This window comes from Triticum aestivum, chromosome 7B (genome assembly GCF_018294505.1).
Source record: "Triticum aestivum cultivar Chinese Spring chromosome 7B, IWGSC CS RefSeq v2.1, whole genome shotgun sequence".
In the NCBI taxonomy this organism is placed as follows: domain Eukaryota; kingdom Viridiplantae; phylum Streptophyta; class Magnoliopsida; order Poales; family Poaceae; genus Triticum; species Triticum aestivum.
Genome location: NC_057813.1, coordinates 715529663 through 715548808, shown reverse-complemented (window position 1 = coordinate 715548808; position 19146 = coordinate 715529663). Strand labels below are relative to the sequence as shown.

The 19146-nt window shown below is 47.9% G+C and overlaps 1 long non-coding RNA gene across 2 annotated transcripts; it reads right to left on the bottom strand.

The window, feature by feature from the left end:
* Positions 1 to 5130: 5130 nt before the first annotated feature.
* Positions 5131 to 9101, bottom strand: LOC123159120 (uncharacterized). Of its 2 annotated transcripts, none has more exons than XR_006479525.1 (3): positions 8982 to 9101; positions 6218 to 7543; positions 5131 to 6135 (listed from the first exon to the last, which is right to left on the bottom strand). It is a non-coding gene; the product is annotated as an uncharacterized lncRNA (long non-coding RNA). The 2 variants fall into 2 exon arrangements; XR_006479524.1 differs by lacking the exon at positions 8982 to 9101 and having other exon boundaries at positions 6218 to 6443; positions 6534 to 8697.
* Between the last annotated feature and the right edge of the window lie 10045 nt (positions 9102 to 19146).

Here is a 19146-nt window from a genome sequence, read left to right as displayed (position 1 = left end):
AAGATTGAGCGGGGCGAGATCGCCGGGTCTGATCAGGAACTGAAGATTGCTGGAAGAATCTCGGCGCTCGAACTGCATCAGCAAAAGAACTCCCATTTCGAGATCTTGAGACTAAAGTCCAACCATTGTCTTGATCTGGATCGGGAATAGAACGAAACTTCGGACCATTAACGCCCCACAGAAGGAAACCAAGATTGAATTCCGGCAAAGAGATGTTTTCTCCATTGTAGATCGCAAATCCAACATTGATCGAAGAAACAGAGAATTTGTATAGATGATCACGCAGCTTGCAAACTTTGAAAAGTGAAGCACGACCCCCAAAACATGAAAGAAGGATAGTACCTACCGACTCCTCAGTGAGTCTGATCTTCGATCTAGTGAATTCCGCTACCAAAAAGAATTCCTTTTGTCCATTCTCCGCGGTGTAGTTGATCGGAAGATTAAGGGAGGATAGGATACGATCTTCAAAGGCGTGCCCCCGTTCAAAACGGAGATCGGACAGAGACATGGCGGCCAAAAAGGGCGGAGGTGGCCACCGCAACCGGAGAGATCAAAGGCGGGAGAGCTAGACGGTGGCCGCCGCGGCCGGAGTGACCTACGGCGGGAGAGTCAGGCGGTGGCCGCCGTGGCCGGAGTGACCAACGGCGGGTCTAGGAGCGCCGCGGGGCTAGGAGCGCTGCGGTCCGCATGAGATCAAATCAGTGACGAATTGTTGCGCCTGAGGTTCCGCCCATGTTCTCTTCCTTGGCTCCCGTTCCAGCTTTTCCATGGACGCCGCAGTGCTGGGGGGGGGGGGGGGGGGACGGTGGTCGCGCCTACGTCCTCTTTGGGAATGACGTGCTAATGTACAGCTTTGTCAATGACGAGACCAGTCTCGTGGAGCGCATTGATGATCCAGATTGGCCTAACAACGAGGCACAAAACATGCACTGGCTCCAGCCCCAGCCTGCCATTGCTCCAATCCAAGATATCAGAAAAAGGCTTGGGATCTAACTTTTTATATTGCAAAATTTCGTATTATTAACTTCACAGATTATTCATTTGAATTAATATTTCAGCATTAGTTTTCTCTTTACTACTATTGATTTCTTCCACGATTTATCGCGATCGACTTCTGCTCCCGTGTACACCATGCACATTAACATCGTGTTTCTAATATTACGAAATAATCGTGGTGATTTTTTCTAAATGATGACCGAATCATACATCTAGATCACATTGACCCCAAAATGAGTGAGCAAGTTCTTAGTATAGTTTTAAAACATTATTTATTTTATGGTTATTTAGTAAGTTGAATTTAAGATAGGGAGCACCTGGAACTCTGCGAGCCGAGATTTATCTATGATCTCATTCACCTGACATCATCACATATGTTGGTTAGACTTTTTTCTTCTACTCACGATTTGCATGTATCGTGTCTTTTTTTTGGGCTTGGCCTTTTGTTTCTCCTATCGCTCGTACTAGAGCAAAGGTATGTGTCCTAAAGAGAAGCATGTACGTCTTAGTGTGCCTGCCTGTACATTATGTTATGGGGAGTACTCTGCGCCGGCGCGCCGGCCAAGCACTCGGCCGGTCGCAGCCTGGCCGTTGGATGAGCCAACCTCCACCCGTTGATTTCCCACGCAACTCTTTTGCATCTCGCGTTGACCAACAACACCAACAACTTGTGTTGGCGACAGACTCTGCCCTCGCTGCCGCCTGCGCTTGCTGGTGAACCGCGCGACCCACGCTCGTCGCCATGGCCGTCGTCCCGAGCATTGCGAGGTCGCCGTCATCGTCAGCAGGTCGTCGTCGCCAGCAGCCTTGCTGCGTCCTTCAACAGGCCGCCGTCGTTGCTAGCAGCCCTGTTGCGTCCGATGCAGCTTGGTGACGCCGTCATGCCGAGCATCGCGTTGTCGCTGTAGAGTCGCCGGCCCGGTCATGGCAACATCGGCCGCCGCTGCCGCAGTAGCAACTCTGGTGGCGTCGTGTGGCCGTCCCACACCGTTGCCGGTTCCAGCAAATATCGATGCTTGATGGAGCAAATTATGTCGCTGGAAGCAGCTTTGCCACATCAATTCTCCACTGGTTCCTTGCATCTCGCATCCTCGTCGAGCGTCGAAGCACCCCCGCCCATCGATGGTAGCAGCATCGACGCCGCCGGGCCTTGCGTCTCGCATCCTCATCGAGCGTCGCCGGTTGAAGGTCGCCATGCGTGCCACCCCCAGCATCCCATCACACCATTTGCTGGTTCCAGCAAAGAGAAACGACAATTCCAGCAAAAAACACCGCCGGACACAGCAAAAACGACCGTCGATCCCAACAAAAAACAGCACTCCAGTCATCCCGTCACCCCCTTTGCTGGTTCCAACAAAATAAATCATCAATTCCAGCAAAACTAGACATCGGTTCCAGCAAAAATCACAGTCGGGCGCGGCAAAAACGATCACCGGTTCCAGCAAAAGATTACCGTCCTTGTAGCAAAAAACACCACTGGTTCCAGCATCCCGCTGCCACGGTTCCAGCACCGCGTCCCCGTCGGACGCCGTCATCGTAGCTTTTTAGATGGTCGGTTGCAGCCTTTTCAACGCCCGGTTGAAGCACAGAAAACATTGACGACCGTCGTTGTAACATGCATGGCCGGTTTGTGTGTGCCACGGGTGCTGCAACCGATGGCGGGCTCCGGTGCTGCAACCGACGGCGGGCTTTGCCATCCTAAGCCACCGTCGCCGTGTGCGTTGCCGTCTTCACCGCGACAGTAGCTGGTTGCAGCCTTTTACCCAGCCGGTCCCAGCAAAAGAATTAACCGGTTGTAGCATTCGGGTGCGTGTCTCCATCGTCGAGCAACTGCTGCTCACCGCACCGCCCATGGCCTCCGCTGCCCCAGTTGCAGGACTGCCCCGTCAAATCCGTGAGAGGAGGAGCCAGGCGAGCGCCATAGCCATAGGAAGGAAGGAGCCGCACCAGCACCACATCAGGAAAATGTCGCTCGTCGGGGAAGATTGACCATGCCCGGGAGTGGGAGTGAGGGGGATTGGAAGGAAAGAGACGGGTGAAACGAGTGGCTCTGCTGCGTCGGGTTGGATAAGAAGGAGAGAAAAAGCAAGCGGTGCGCATGGGCCCAGAGTGTGACGTGAGGGCGCACCCGCGTGAGCGAGCGAGGCGACCAGTCGAATTTCGGCCGGCTCGCCGATTCCAAAGGTTTCCCTTATGTTTTTGGTTGTTGAACCCAGTTTTGGAGTGTTTTCTTCGCTGTCTCAAAAAAAAGGAGAATGTTTTATTCGATGTATTTTCAGTTTTTACTCTATCCTGTAGTAGTCGCCAGCATGATGCCTCTGTCGCAGGATCAATCCCGGTTTTGTCGTAGACATTAAGTATTTATTTATTTTTAGAATATCCATCAAATTGTTTTAAAAATGATAAACAGGAAAAACAAAATATTTATAATGCATAAATTGAAACCGTTCACATATTGGTTCTAAAAAATGTTAACCGCGTAGTTAGAAAAAAAACGTTGTCAATTATTTTGAAACAATGTTTCAAGACGTATTTGAAAAAAATATTCGCTGCATATTCAAAATAGTTAACCGCATATTTAAAAATGTTCGCCGCATTTCCCACAAAATAATATATTCACCGCTTGTTAAAAAAGGTCATCTCGTATCTAAAAAGATCTTCATCATGTTTACAACCCTTACAATTGCTTGTGTAGTGTTGGACGTGCGACTGGACGACATGAACTACTTGTAGCCCCTGGTTAAGATCACTTTATGGGCCATGTGAAATTTCAGTTGGGTTACAACACTTGCAGTTGCATCCTGGTGGTGGACATGCAAGTGGCCGACAACCCATTATCGCCCTCAATTGCAATCATGGCGGCATCGATCATGGGCTCACCTAGAACACGAGTTAATGCATTTTGTGATAAGAATAAGGGTTGAGAGTGAGCGGGTTGGGGGTTGGGGTTGGGGTTGGTTTGTTCAATTACGGTTGTCCGACCGGAATACTTACTTACTTATGAAGCCTTTTATCCCAAAGAAGTTGGGGTAGACTAGATATGAACCCTTTCACGTGGACTTCCCAGGAGGTCACCCATCCTAGTACCACTCTCGCCCGAAGGGGTTTCATACCCAAAAGACTGGCTAGGTTTTACGTTGGCTCGCCAAGCCTATCACAACCCTTAGATATGAAAACCTTTCACGAGAACTTCCCAGGAGGTCACCCATTCTAGTACTACTCTCGCTTAAATGAGTTTCATACCTATGGGACTGCCTAGTTTTTACGTTGGCTCGCCAAGCCTATCACAACCCTCCTCCTTTACCCGGGCTTGGGACCGGCTATGCCTACTTTCCCTATTTTATAAAATGTCGCAAATTGCATGACTGAGCCGTTAATCAAGTCATATTTGGTTAGGATAAAAAGATGAATGCATTATTTTCTTGCTTCAAGTGTTAATATAGACACGGTGGCCTATAAGTTGTATGTCCAACAACAGACATCATATATTTATATGATGGTAATGCATGACATTCAATTGTATGTCATGACATGGCAATGGCTAAAGAGACTTCAGATCTGCCTTCTAGGCTGTGGCGGATCGACACGAACATGGGGAGGGGATTACACTAGTAGAAAACAGGGCATACGTCCGGGCCAGATAAGCCCATTAGCCCCGGTTCGGTCACGAACCGGTACCCATGGGTCCATTGGTCCTGGTTCGTGAGGCCAGGGGGCCTGCCGGGCCTCGTGGGGCCATTGGTCCCGGTTTGTCTGGCCCATTTGGTCCCGGTTGGTAGCACGAACTGGGACCAATGGGCCTCGCTCCTGGCCCATCACCATTGCTCCCGGTTGGCGGCCTGAACCGGGACCAAAGGGAGGTCTTTAGGACTGGGTCAAGCCACAAACCGGGACCAATGAACCATCCAAGGAAGAGGGCTTTTGTGTGTAAAACATTAAAAGAAAAAAGATTTTTCATGAATAAATAAAGCAAAAAAGAAAGAATTTTCATAAAATAAATAAAAGAAGCAAAATAGAAAAGAAAATATATAAGTAGAAACAAAATAAACTTTAATAAATAAGTAAAAACAAAATAAACTTTTATTAAACCTCTAGTATTATTGAAACTAAAATTATATAAACTCATAGTTCAACATTCCATAGAGTACTACTAGAACTTAATAGTTACACAACCCATAGTTATGGTCTCAGTTGTGAAAAGAGCTAATCCATACAACCCATAGTTACTGTTTTGGTTGCATCAAAAGTACAAGTCAATCACCAGTTCACTACATATGCACCCACCACCCTCACGCTTCATGAAAGGTACTCTTGACATATCTAGAAACCCAAACCTTCTTTTGATCATCTTCCAACACCTTGAATGCCATTGCAACACGAGGATTGTCAACCAAATATGCATAGTAATGAGCAAGGTAATCCAAACTAAACCCAGGGAGTACTTTCATGCGCTCCCAAAGACCATCTATGGCATTGTTCTCGGTGCTAGAACTCTTCTCTATCACAATAGCAATTCTTTCACTAGATGCAAGTATGGTGGCGTGTAACCTGTCTTCCGCAGAAGGATTTGGTTTGGATTTTTTTTGGTTTGGGACCGGATGAACCTGCATTGGTTGACTGTGCAACCTCTTCATGCGGGGTAGTGGGTTTCTTGGTTGTCTCTTCTTCAAGATTAACCACTTCTGTAGCAAGAGGGTCACTTGAGTCTTTTGCATATTGCCCTGTAGCCATGCTCCCTCCAGCTATATTCACCATCTCCTTATAATGAATAATAGTCTTGTTAAGGTACTGTTCGTCCTCTGGATGAGCCTTGTCGAAACAAAAAAAGTAATTTCAGTAAGTATTTTGACATAAAGGAAGAATTTCAGCAAGTATTTGAGCATATAGAAACAATTTCAGCAAGTATTTGAGCATATAGGAAGAATTTGGTGGCATCATCAAGTATCTTGAATCTTCTCTTCAACGAGCCAAATGCACATTCTACGGTCACACGAAGAGAAGAATGCCTAAGGTTGAACAGCTCCTTCTCGTTTTGCACGGGGTTGTTTCCCCACTCATTCAAGTGATACCTCACGCCACGAAAAGGAGGCAAAAAACCCGGTTTAGCTCCATATCCAGCATCAACTAGATAAACTTTTCCTAAACGAGGAACATTCAGGTTACTTGGTTATATATATAAATACCCCATTGACAATACAGATGTATATAGTTCATCTATTACCTTGTGGGACACGTAGACCATTCTCACGTTCTAAAGCATCACGTAAAACTAGAGCATCATGTGCTGTCCCCTCCCAACCAGCCAACACATATGTGAATCGAAGGTCAAAATCTACAGCCGCCATAACATTTTGAGTAGAATAAGTCTTTCTACCACGAAAGGCAGCCTCCATATCTGGTGTAATAGAGGCTCGCACATGTGTGCCATCGATAGCTCCAATACAATCCTATTTGGTGAAAACAAAACCCAAAAATTAGGATCTAAACAAATTCATGCCTACAATGACAAAATATAGTTGTCACTCCGTCTCACATACCTTAAAGTATGGATCCCACCGGTAGTTTCCTTCTATTTTGGTTTGGATCTCCAATGAAGGCTTCCTAATAAGGTCATCTCAAAGCTCACCAATGGCATGGAGTACCCTTTTGAAGTAACATTTCACGACTTCACCAGATCTACCAAAATTGGCGCCAATTACCCTATTTTTAATGTTGTGCCCAACGGTGTGCAGGAACATTGCTAGTTGTTGCTCAACGGTCAAGTGTATTGTGTCATTTAGCAGTTGCGATCCCTAAACAGTTGACAAAACCTAAAGAAAGGTTCTCTCCGAAGCCTAAGCATGTTCACACAAGTTGTGCCATTCTTCCATATTTTGTTGTCAAAATACTCTTTTCTCATCCTATCTCTCTCATCAATTGGGGCATACGTAATTGCTTCTCTTCTTTTTCTTTTTCTAGATTTTTTTTTGAATTTTCACCGGGGGAGGAGGGGGGGCCCCTCCACCACCTGAATTATATTCATTTGCCTATAAGGCTTTGCAGCCTTTTTGCAAGATGGGTTCAAATGAACCAGAATTACAGGGGGGCACGGAAGAAGTGATAAAGCAAAAACAGAATACTCCAAACATACAAACAGGGGAGAACAGAGAGGGAAGACACATCCCAGCAGAACACAAAGCACCACCAATGTGATCGAACGGCATTGGCCAGCCGACCAAGCCAAGACACTGCACCATCGACGCAATCGAAAGGCTTCACGCATCCGGGAGTGCACAACGCCACAACACCACCTGTGCCGGGGGTGCATTCGAAAGGTCACGCGAGGCCGAGACAACGCCACGGTGCCTATCTGCCACAGGCGAAGTCAGCATCGCCAAGCAAACAAGACCATGACACTGCACCGTCGACGCAATCGAAAGGCTCCGCGCATCCGAGACTGCACAACGCCGCGACACCACCTGTGCCGTGGGGCACATTCGAAAGGTCACGCGAGGCCGAGACAGCGCCACAGCACCTGTGCGCCACCGCCGCTGTCGCTTGGCATCACCTAGCAGAGAACACACTCAGGAGTGTAGGAGCAAGAACACAAGAAGAACACCCCCGAAGAAGATCTCAAACCACCGTCGACCCCAACCCGGCCGCACCACCACCATCCAACCGCCAACACAAACACCTCAACGCGGCCAAAGGCATGGCCGAGCCAAGATCACGAAGACAGAGCACCACCTCTCCACTGCTAACGCCCACACGAACCGCCAACGGGACCACCTCAAGCCACTAGTCACCCTAGCCAAGGCAAGCTCAAAGACGAAGCCCCAAGTGAGAGTGTGACGTTGAGCGCCACCATCGCCCGATCCGGGAGACCCAAGATCCAAAGTTTCCTTTGGAGAAATTTAGGAGGGAAGACGAACACCAGCAGCACGACGCCTTCAGCAAGGATACGGCGCCCACAGGCACCGCCGTCGTTGGCTCCAACCGAAACCGGAGCCCGGCTTTACGCCGGCAGTGTCACAACCCCCAACCTGCAGCCTGCTAGCCAAACCAACACACCAGCAAGAGCACTCGCAGCCTGACCACGGAACAGAGGCCGCCGCACCATGCGAAGCCTCCAGATCGGGAGAGCGAGCAGAGCTCGATCTAAGAGGCAGCGAGAGCTGCACCTGCATCACGCCGAGTTCGCCGCACACCTCGTGCGTAGAAGCCTAGCGCACTCACCACACCCATCCCGAGGTCCAGCTCACCGGAGAGAGCAGGAATCGGCAGATCCATCGCAGAAGACAGCACACGCCCAGGCCCGCCGCGGCCGTCCAAGCCGAGGCAGATGGCTCCGCCGCAGCCCCACGCCGCCCTCACGGCCGGGGGAACGACCAGCCGCCATGAACGCCATGAGGCACCGCAGGCAGCGGCCCAACCCGCCGGATTGGGAGGCGAAGCGCATCGCGCGGGCCAAAGATGGCCGGAGCACGGGACGCCCACCCCCCGCCGCAAGCACGGCCGCCCTTCCACCGCCACGGAGCACGAACGGCGCGCGCGGAGGAGCGCCGCGCCGCCGCTGCCGCACGAGTCCCCGCTCGCAGTCGGGCCGCTCCGGCGCGCCAGAGCCCTGCCGCCGCCGGATCCGCGCAGGGCTTTGCCCGGCGGAGGCTAATGGGCGGCGGCGAGGAGGGGGGAAGCGCGCGGGGGGGGGGGGGGGGGGGGGGGGGGGGGGGGCGCTGTGGTGGCGAGATGCGCCGCCGCCCGAGTCGCCTTGGACAACCAATGTTATCATGTTGATAAACCATTGTGCCGCAGCCGCATAAATTAACATCTTTATTTTTCTGTCCATCTACAATGCAGTTACAAATGATACTTTAACATGTGAACAAGAATAATTCAATAGCACACAATCTGTCTACAAGAAGGCAATTATTCAGAGGTAAATTTTTCTACTGTCAAATATTTCAGAAAAAGAAACAGGGGGTTAGACAGTGGGGTGTATGTGTTACCTCAATTGAAGGAGTTGTGCTGCTAGATGTGCTCACGGTGACCTTCAAATATACGTAATATACAATCAGTTCCCCCCAAAAAGCAGATAATATAGATCAGTCTTGTACACACACACATGAAACTGGTGGAAAAAGGGCCTTTGGTCGCGGTTCGCAACTGCCATTAGTCGCGGTTGCGCAACCGCGACCGAACGGGCGCGACTAAAGGCCCCCCCCTTTAGTCGCGGTTGCTTAAGAACCGCGACTAAAGGCCCGTCCACGTGGGCGCCAGGTGGCCGTCGGGGCGGAGGACCTTTAGTCGCGGTTCTTCTGGCCAACCGCGACTAAAGGCCGCCGCAGGTTTAGGGTTTTAGCCCCCCCCCTTAAACCTGTTTTCTGTTTAATTTGTATTGTTTTATTTCTTTTGTGCTTTATTTTAATTTTGAAGGAGTTTCATATATTCTACGGTACTACATACATGCATATGAATGTACAATTTCAAATAAATTTGAAATTAGAACCAAAAAGAATTCAAGAGGAATATACAATATATATTCAATATCATCGGATGACCATATACAATTTTGAACAAGTTTCCATACATGATTTAATGCATATAAAGTTCTACGTCCTCGTAATAGTGTTCTCCTTTAGGATGGAGGACTTCCCTGCTGAACCATCCAGCTAGTTCCTCTTGAAGTGGTCGGAAGCGAGCTTCTGGACTAAGCATCCACCGGAGGTTATTCCTCTGAGCATTGGTATCACTCGGAACCCGCTCAGAGGTGTATCTCCGGATCATCTCACAGACATAGTATCCACATAGATTGGTCTCCGGTGGCTGAATATCCCCAGCATTCTTAGCCTTTAACATTTTGAATTCTAGCTCTTTTTTGAATTCACCGACCTTTGTATCTACGAACCGTCTCCAAACCCTACGAGGCAAAGAAAATTAAATGAACAAGAGAGTTATTAATTAGTTACTTGATATTAGGAAATGAACGAAATAGGCCGATCGATATAGAGCGCAAATGAATGAAAATAATTACTTCTGCAGCATTCTTCTCATGCCGCCCCAAAGCTTTGGATCCATATTCACAGAGTCGTGGACGAGACATTCTGAGGTGTTAACTTTAATTACTAGCAGAATCCAGTGGAACCTGCGGACACGATACATGCACAGTACGTCATGCATAACTCATCGATTAGCCGGCCACATACCATGCATGGAGTAAACAAAAGAGAATGTGCTCAAGACAGAAACACTCACTCAAAATGGTAAGGAAATAGAATATCACTTTTGAGTTCCTGCTTTGTAAGAAACTGCCACAGGTCTGCCTCCACGTCGGCGGGGTAACGCTCCAACACATGTCCATTAACGATGTGTGGGTCAATGAACCCAACATCATGGATGTTCCTTACTCTGCATTCCTTAATCTTCATTCTGCATGTATAATAGCGGACACAACAATATAGTTAGGACATATATATAGTGCAGGCAATATGAACGAGATGGGGTAGAAATTAATAAATCACTTACAGAACGTAGCAACTGATGATAGATTTATCGAGCTCGCGCAGATTGAAAAGCTGGAACAATTCACTCAGTTCAATTTGTACATAGTAATGTTTGAAGTGATGCTCATGTCTAACTTCCGCATAAATATATTCTTTGGCGTTTTTATTTTTTATGTAACCCTTGTACCATTTCAGCAGACCTTTCATTTGTGGAGGTAGATCCTTTTCCTGCGCAGGCTCGACGAGAGGCCCATTCTTGACATATGTAATTACTACCTCCTTCACTGGCGCCTCATCAAGGCCTAACAGTTCACGAAGAGTAATACCTAAGTTGGCCGCTTGTTCTCTGGCACTCGTTACAGTCAATCCCTGTGCTGCCGCAGCTTGTATGATCTCGGGGGCATCCGGACAGAAGGCTTCCACTATAAGCGGGGCAATCGATTGTTTACTTTGTTCCCCGAGCTGGGCAACTTGTTTCCCGCTTTTTTTACTTTCGGCCTTCTCCCGCTCTTTGTTCTCCTTGAACATGAGTGCCTGCCTGCGAAGTTCACGTGCATAGTCGTTAGGCAGATTCTTCGCGGCTTGGGACGGTGTGCTCAAAAATGACTTAGCCCACTTCTTTTGCTCATCAGAAAATACTGGCTTGGGCTCGGGCTCTCTTTTCTTCTTGCAGTCCGCCTTCCATTTCTCCAAATCAGCAGCCGCGGCCGCGTCGACTTCCTCGGCACTACGTTCCCAAGGCCTTGTGGGGAGAGGCTTCAGTGATGGCTCCGGTACCTTTGTGGTCTTAGGTACATAAGGGTCCGGGTTAATAATCCAGGACTGCTTCTGCTTCTTTGCCGGAGGTGGATTGGGGGGCGGCGTCTGATCACCCGCCGGACGAGGACTGGGGGGCGGCGGCTGATCACCCGCCGGACGTTGTGGACTGGGGGGCGGCGTCGGCTGACGTGACGGAGGTGTAGGTGAACCGCCACCACCACCACCACCACCACCACCGCCACCGCCACCACCACCACCGTAGGGGGGTGGACTTGTTGTCCTTGGCGCCTCGCCTGGAAACTTGATAAACTTCTTTTGCCATAGAATGAAATGGCGCTTGACATCTCCAAGTCTTTTCTCCCCTTCAGGTGTAGCAATGTCAATCTCCAGGTCCTCAAACCCTTGGACTATGTCCTCCACCGTGACACGAGCATAGCCATCTTGAATGGGGTTGTTGTGGTGGAGTGCTCCAGGTAAACATGGTAAAGCACTGCCGATGGCTACCTTCATGGACATGTTCCCGATAGGATAATACAGATGACATTCTTTCATCTCCTTTATATCGTCCACGGGGTAGCGAGGAGGCTCCGGTGAAGTAATTTCGACCACCAGAGGCTCCGGTGCAGTAATTTCGACCACCAGAGGCTCCGGTGCAGTAATTTCGATCGTCGGTGCATCTGCACCAGCCGGTGGGGCCTCCGTGGAAGCCACGCTGCTTCTCCGCTGCTGGCTTCCGAGATCCGCTGGATGATCTTCATGCTGCACCCGAGCTGCATCTCTTTCGGCTACTAGTACACTCATGGTTTTCTTCATCACATCCATTTCCGATGCCAACCGCGCCACAACATCTGCTTCCCGATCCATCTTTCTCTTACGGCTTCTGTAACCGTACGGGTCATCGTTCTGGGGGAACCCTATTTTCCACGGAATGTGCCCCATGCCTCGTACACGTCCTCCGTGTTCAGGATTCCCGAGGGCTTTTGTCAGCGCGTCGTTCTCTCTGTTGAACTTGATCTTCCCCTGTTGAGCATCCCTCATTGCGTTAATAAGGGCTTGGGTGGGTTTAATTAATTTGCCCCGGTAAACACACTCCCCTGTCTCCGGGTTCAGCGTTCCCCCATGCCCGTACCACCAGCTTTTGGCCCTTGGGTCCCATCCCTCCGTACCTGGACGGATTCCTCGCGCCCTCAGCTCGTTCTCCATCTTCTCCAACCTAGGCACCCAAATGCGATACCCTCCTGGCCCCATAACATGATTGTACTCCTTCTTAGCCGCATTTTCCTTATTTTTTTTCGATATTTGAATGAACTGCTCCGATTTCTTTTGCTTCACAAATTCTGGCCAATCATGTTTCAGTTTCTCATATTGTCCTTTGAAATCCGGAGTCTTGTTCTGCTTGACAAAGTCATGGGCTAGATTTTGCTTGAATTTCCGGAATGCGTCGGCCATCTTATGAAGAGCGAACTGTTTGACTAGCCTCCTCCTCTCCTTGTTTTCCTCAATCTTGTTACCCTCCTCATCGAATTTGTTGTATTCCGGAGGTAGAACGAAATGTTCCATAAGCTTCTTGAAGCAATCTTTTTTTGTTCTCTTATCGACAAAAGTGAAACCATCAATTCGTGCCTTCTTTGGCTCATTCCACTCCTGGACGGTGATCGAGACGTTGTCTCTAACAATGGCTCCGCATTGGCTGACAAACTTGGTGGCGTTCTTGCGGGGCTCCAGCGGCCTGCCGGTTGCACTGTCGACAACCTCGATGGTGCATGTTTCTCCTTGTTTCATCGTCTTGGTTGCGCCACGCTTTGACGACGTACTCGATTGTTTCGACGATCCGGCCGAGGGCTAAAATAAGAAAGAGAGTCGCGCGCGTTAGTACACACATATTTATTCAAATCAGTTAGTTTGTATCACCAGAGGCTCAATGTATATATATACCTCGGCGCCGGAGGTGGTTGCTACTTCCATTTGAAGATCGTCGTTTATCGACGTTTGTTCGGCATCATCTTGCTGACGGCGCCCTTCATCTTCACCGTCAAGGTTCAGATAAGAAGAGATATCATCTTCTTCTTCTCCGGTCGGCACATATAGAATATCGCCGTTTATGATGCCGAACATATGTGCTTCACCGTCCGGATCATAGTTGTCCATAATCGGGTCAGCTCTATCGTCCGCCATTATGTCAGTCCTGAAAACATGTAGTAAAAACAAATTAATTAAGTGAAGAAGGGGGGCGGTGGCGGTGGCGGTGGAGAAAGGGCGGTGGCAAAAGGAGGGGGCGAGGAAGGGGTGGGAGAGGGTGTCGCGGTAGAGCGCGAGACGGGGCGGCAGACGACGGCGTCACGGAGAGGGAGGAAATTCCAATTTGTCATGTCGCGAACCCAAAATGGGCCGGCCCAGGTGAGCTACGTCCTGTGAGACGCGTCGACTTTTTGATGCAAAGAGCGTCACACAGGGCTGGATATGGCCGAGCCTGGGTCTTAGCCGGGCTGCAGTTGCAGCCTCCGCGGCTGTACTGCTGCTAATGCACCGGCCCGTTGTAGCTTCATTTCTGTTTCGTTTTTCTTTTCTTTTTTTGTTTATTGTTCTTTTTCTTTTTCTTTTTATTTTTAAAAAATGTTCTCCTTTGTTTATTTTCTTTTCTTTTTCTTTTTTTTATTTTCATTTCTTTTCCTTTCTTTTTCTGTTTCGTTTTTCTTTTCTTTTTTGTTTATTGTTCTTTTTCTTTTTCTTTTTCTTTTTAAAAAATGTTCTCCTTTGTTTATTTTCTTTTTCTTTTTCTTTTGTTTATTTTCATTTCTTTTCATTTCTTTTCCTTTCTTTTTCTTTTTCTTTCTCTCTCTCTCTCTCTCTGCTCTCTCTCTCTCTCTGCTCTCTCTCTCTCTCTCTCTCTCTCGATCAACGCCGGCGAGGCCGGCCGCCGGCGAGGGCGGCGAGGCCGGCCGCCGGCGAGGGCAGCGAGGCCGGCCGCCGGCGTTGAGGGCAGCGAGGCGGCGCGGTGGTGGGCGAGGGAGGCCGTCGGGCGGCGTATAGGGCGAAAGGGGGCGGCGGGCGCCGTACGTGGGCGAGAGGGGGCGGCGGGCGACGGCGGGCGGCGTCGAGGGCGCGGGCGACGGCGGGCGGCGTCGACGGCGGGCGGCGTCGAGGGGGCAGGCCTTCGGCGCGGCAGAGAACGAGCGGAGAAATGGAGGCGACGGGTCGGGCGCACGTATTTATAGCCCCACCCTTTAGTCGCGGTTGGGGAGGCGACCCGCGACTAAAGGGCCTTTAGTCGCGGTCGGGGAGGCGACCCGCGACTAAAGGGTAACCTTTAGTCGCGGTTGGGGAGGCGACCCGCGACTAAAGGACTTTTTCGTTCCCGCGCGCAACCACCTTTAGTCGCGGTTGGGCAGGCCAACCGCGACTAAAAGTATTTTCCAAATACTTTTTCTTTTTCAAAATGTTAAAAATACAAATAATATATCAAAAAATTCAGAAAAATAAAACTAATTCAATTCAAAATTCTAAAAATACAAATAATATATCAAAAAATTCAGAAAAATAAAACTAATTCAATTCAAAATTCTAAAAATACAAATAATATATCAAAAAATTCAGAAAAAAAACTAATTCAATTCAAAATGTTAAAAATACAAATAATATATCAAAAAATTCAAAAAAATAAAACTAATTCAATTCAAAGTTCTAAAAATACAAATAATATATCAAAAAATTCAGAAAAAAAACTAATTCAATTCAAAATGTTAAAAATACAAATAATATATCAAAAAATTCAGAAAAATAAAACTAATTCAATTCAAAATTCTAAAAATACAAATAATATATCAAAAAATTCAGAAAAATAAAACTAATTCAATTCAAAATTCTAAAAATACAAATAATATATCAAAAATTCAGAAAAAAAAACTAATTCAATTCAAAATGTTAAAAATACAAATAATATATCAAAAAATTCAGAAAAATAAACTAATTCAATTCAAAATAATATACCAGAGGCCGGTCGTCGGCTATGGTGGTACGGCCGGACTCTGCAGAGCGTCATGGACTACATCACTCCAAATTTCATGTATCATTCGAAAATGGACACCAAACACATCACGGGTAATATAATTCACATGATCCATTCAACAAAGTTTGGTACAATAAATTATTACACATCATTTCTTCCCTTGTGTCCCTGCTTGCTTACGATTGTGCCGTATCCATGGAGCATCCTCATCATTTAACTTAATGCTTGGGTCGGTGTTCACTTTGAAGGGCGGAATTTCAGCAAACATATTATAATCTTCTGACATGTCTGTCTTGTCCTCCACTCCCACGATGTTTCTTTTCCCTGAAAGAACAATGTGGCGCTTTGGATCATCGCATGATGTACTGATCGTTTTCTTATCTTTCCGTTTCCTCGGTTTGCTACTCATGTCCTTCACATAGAAAACCTGAGCGACATCTTTCGCTAGGACGAATGGTTCGTCAAGGTAACCAAGATTGTTGAAATCCACCATTGTCATTCCGTATTGCTGGTCCACCTTTACCCCACCTCCTGTTAGCTTGAACCATTTGCACCGGAACAAAGGGACCTTAAAGGAGGGTCCATAGTCAAGTTCCCATATCTCCTCTATGTAACCATAATATGTGACCTTTTGCCCATTCTCGGTTGCTGCATCAAAGCGGACACCACTGTTTTGGTTGGTGCTCTTTTTATCTTGGGCGATCGTGTAAAATGTATTCCCATTTATCTCGTACCCTTGGAAAGTCGTTATAGTCGAAGATGGTGTCTTGGCCAACATGTACAGCTGATCTACAACATCATTGTCATTCATTAAATGTTTTCTCAACCAACTGCCGAAAGTCTCCATGTGGGCCTTCCTAATCCAGGATTCAGGCTTCCCCGGGTTGTCCGAGCGTAAAATATTCTTGTGTTTCTCAAAGTACGGAGCCACCAAGCTGGAATTGGTCAGTACAGTGTGGTGTGCTTCAGTCAGAGAATGGCCGTCCATACATATCGTTGATTTCCTTCCGATCGTGCCTTTTCCACTTAGTCTCCCCTCGTGCCGCGATCGAGGAAGACCAATCGGCTTAAGGTCAGGAACAAAGTCAACACAAAACTCAATTACCTCCTCATTTCCATAGCCCTTGGCGATGCTTCCTTCTGGCCTAGCACGGTTACGAACATATTTCTTTAATACTCCCATGAACCTCTCGAAGGGGAACATATTGTGTAGAAATACAGGACCGAGAACGAAAATCTCTTCGACTAGGTGAACCAGGAGGTGCGTCATAATATTGAAGAAGGATGGCGGGAACACCAACTCGAAACTGACAAGACATTGGATCACATCGTTCTGTAACCGTGGTAGAACTTCTGGATTGATTACCTTCTGAGAGATTGCATTGAGGAATGCACATAGCTTCACAATGGCTACTCGAACATTTTCCGGCAGGAGCCCCCTCAAAGCAATCGGAAGCAATTGCGTCATAATCACGTGGCAGTCGTGAGACTTCAGGTTTTGGAACTTTTTCTCCGCCATGTTTATTATTCCCTTTATATTGGACGAGAATCCAGACGGGACCTTCATACTGCTCAGGCATTCAAAAAAGATGACCTTCTCTTCTTTGGTCAGAGCGTAGCTGGCACGACCTTGAAACCATTCCGGATGCCGGTCATCAGGGTCTTTCAAACGTTGCTGGTCCTGCCGTGCTTCCTTTGTATCATTTGTCTTCCCATACACGCCCAAGAAGCTTAGGAGGTTCACGCAAATATTCTTCGTAACGTGCATCACGTCGATTGCAGAGCGGACATCTAGGACTTTCCAATATTCTAGCTCCCAGAATATAGATTTCTTCTTCCACATGGCTGCGTGCCCGTCAGCTCCCTTCGGAACTGATTGTCCGCCAGGACCCTTTCCAAAGATGACTTTCAAATCCTTGACCATATCAAATACCTCAGCACCAGTGCGTTCCGCAGGCTTCGGCCGGTGATCTGCCTTGCCGTTGTAATGCTTGCCTTTCTTTCTTACTGGATGAATTTTCGGAAGAAATCGACGATGCCCAAGGTACACGTTCTTCTTACAATTTGGCAAATGTACACTTTCAGTCTCATGTAAGCAGTGCGTGCATGCATTGTATCCCTTATTTGACAGTCCCGAAAGGTTACTAAGAGCAGGCCAATCGTTGATGGTTACGAAAAGCAACGCTCGTAGGTCAAATTCCTCTTGTTTGTGCTCATCCCACACACGGACACCACCCCACAGCTGTAAAAGTTCATCAACTAATGGCCTTAGGTACACATCGATGTCGTTGCCGGGTTGCTTCGGACCTTGGATGAGCACTGGCATCATAATGAACTTCCGCTTCATGCACAACCAAGGAGGAAGGTTGTAGATGCATAGAGTCACGGGCCAGGTGCTATGGCTGGAGCTCTGCTCGCCAAAAGGATTCATGCCATCCGTACTTAGAGCAAATCTTATGTTCCTTGCGTCAGCTGCAAAATCTTTGAACCATCTGTCGATCTTTCTCCATTGCGTTCCATCTGCGGTGTGTCTCAACTCCCCGTCCGACTTACGGTCCTCTTTGTGCCATCGCAACAACTTGGCATGCTCTTTGTTCCTGAACAGACGTTTCAACCGTGGTATTATAGGAGCATACCACATCACCTTGGCGGGAACCCTCTTCCTGGGTTTCTGGCCCTCAACATCGTCACCAGGGTCATCGCCTCTGATCTTATAACGCAATGCAGTGCATACCGGGCATTCATTCAAATTCTCGTATTCACCGCGGTAGAGGATGCAGTCGTTGATGCATGCATGTATCTTCAGAACCTCTAAACCTAGAGGGCAGACAACCTTCTTTGCTTCGTACGTACTGGCGGGCAACTCGTTATCCTTTGGAAACATATTCTTCAACATTTTCAGCAAGTTTTCAAATGCCGAGTCAGCTACACCTGCCTCTGCCTTCCATTTCAGCAAATCCAGTGTGCAGCCCAGCTTTTTCAGACCATCATCGCATCCGGGGTACAGCGCCTTTCTGTGATCCTCTAACATGCGATCCAAATTCTCCCTCTCCTTTTCAGTTTCGCAGCGTCTCCGTGCATCAGCAATGGTCCGACCAAGATCATCAACGGGATCATCACGTGCCTCTTCTTCACCTTCCCCTTCACCTTCAGCATCCTCCATGAAAGTATCACCGAAATGAGCAAGATAGCTTTCATCGATGAAATCATCCCCTTCTTCATCTTCTTCCATTATAACCCCTCTTTCTCCATGCTTGGTCCAACAATTATAGCTTGGCATGAAACCGTGCCGAAGCAGATGCATGTGAACATCTCTTGAGGAAGAGTAACCCTTCTGATTCTTACAGATAACACATGGACAGATAACAAAACCCCCCTGCTTGTTCGCATTAGCCACTACGAGGAAATCTTTCAAACCCGTAGTGAACTCGCCGGAGAGTCGGTTACCGTACATCCATTGCCGATTCATCTGCATTATTATAATATAAAATATATAATTAACCATCATGCATTTGTTAAACTAACTAGCTACAAACAATATATATTAAACAATGAACTGCACACATGCATATTTTATCAATGACACACATGCATGAAAGGTTCAAGTTGCTAACCGCGATCGAGGAGGAAAAAATAAATGAGGAACCTCAAGTGTGGCTCCAACACTTCATATCATGTTTGTTTCACCCTCTTAGGGCATTTCATCAAACACCTTGTGTGCATAAGAGGAACCAAAAGCAAACCTACCCCCCCTTGTGAAGCTTGTGAAGAGAAGTGGCACCAAATGGCTAAGTGAGCGTGCTGAACTGGTATATATAGGGGAGGAGCTTTAGTCGCGGTTGGCCTGGCCAACCGCGACTAAAGGCCTTTGCGCACCTTTAGTCGCGGTTGGCCTGGCCAACCGCG